This window comes from Penaeus vannamei, unplaced genomic scaffold (assembly GCF_042767895.1).
Source record: "Penaeus vannamei isolate JL-2024 unplaced genomic scaffold, ASM4276789v1 unanchor410, whole genome shotgun sequence".
NCBI classification, from domain to species: domain Eukaryota; kingdom Metazoa; phylum Arthropoda; class Malacostraca; order Decapoda; family Penaeidae; genus Penaeus; species Penaeus vannamei.
In genome coordinates this window covers 73790-74806 of record NW_027213414.1, presented here as the reverse complement: position 1 = coordinate 74806, position 1017 = coordinate 73790, and positions in this window count along the sequence as shown.

Below are 1017 nucleotides of genomic sequence, written 5' to 3'. Positions count from 1 at the left end.
ACAGCACACAAGCACATACTAGGCAACCCACCCTCCCATCCCCTATTAAACAAGGTATCAGCTGTAATGTAACCGCCGCACAATAGATCCCAGAACCAAATAAAAAAAGTATAAGAGAAGGAATTCGACCCAGCTGATCGGAACCCAACGTAAATTATACAACAAAAGTTCGCGGATATTTTTAATGGATCTATATATTTTCGGGTTACAAGCTCCACAGGGCGATCGCGAGACAATGGAATGCATAAGCGACCTTTTATTGATGGAATATGCAACTCCTGAAGGTGGAATCTCTTAGGTTTAAAAAAAAAGAAAAAAGAAAAATGTTTCAGAGGAGTTCAAAATGTTTAGGTAAAGGGGGTACGATAACTTTTTTTTTTTTTTTTTTTTTTTTTTTTTTTTTTGAGGGTGTGGGGTATTTTTTGGAGTTTTAATGTTTGGAAAGTTTTTTTTTTTATGTTTCTTAGTGATTTTGATGTTGATGCTTGTGATGATGATGGTGATGGTGATGACTGATGGTGATGGTGATGGTGGTGATGGTGATGATGCTGGTGATGGTGTGATGATGATGATAATGACGTTGATGTTGATGCTTATGATGATGATGATGATGCTTATGGTGATGCTTATGGTGATGTTGAGAATATATATAATAGTAATGTTTTTATTATCATTACTATCATCATCATCATCATTACTACTACTACCATTTTTGTTATTATCTTTATCATTGTCATCATCATTACTGTCACTATCATCATTAATATTTTCACTTTCTCTATCATTGTTGCTGTAATTTAACCACATATCTATTAATTTAGATATCCAGTATTCACTTTATTTAAAGATTTATTCCAGTTTAGATATGTTCCCATGTGAGCTTAATTAATTAGGAATATCAATATAAATACCGGACCTTGACACAAATATTAGATATATTCATACATTTAGAAATCCGACATTCACTTTATTCTCAGATATATTAAAAATCAGACATCAAAACTTAATCAAACTTGA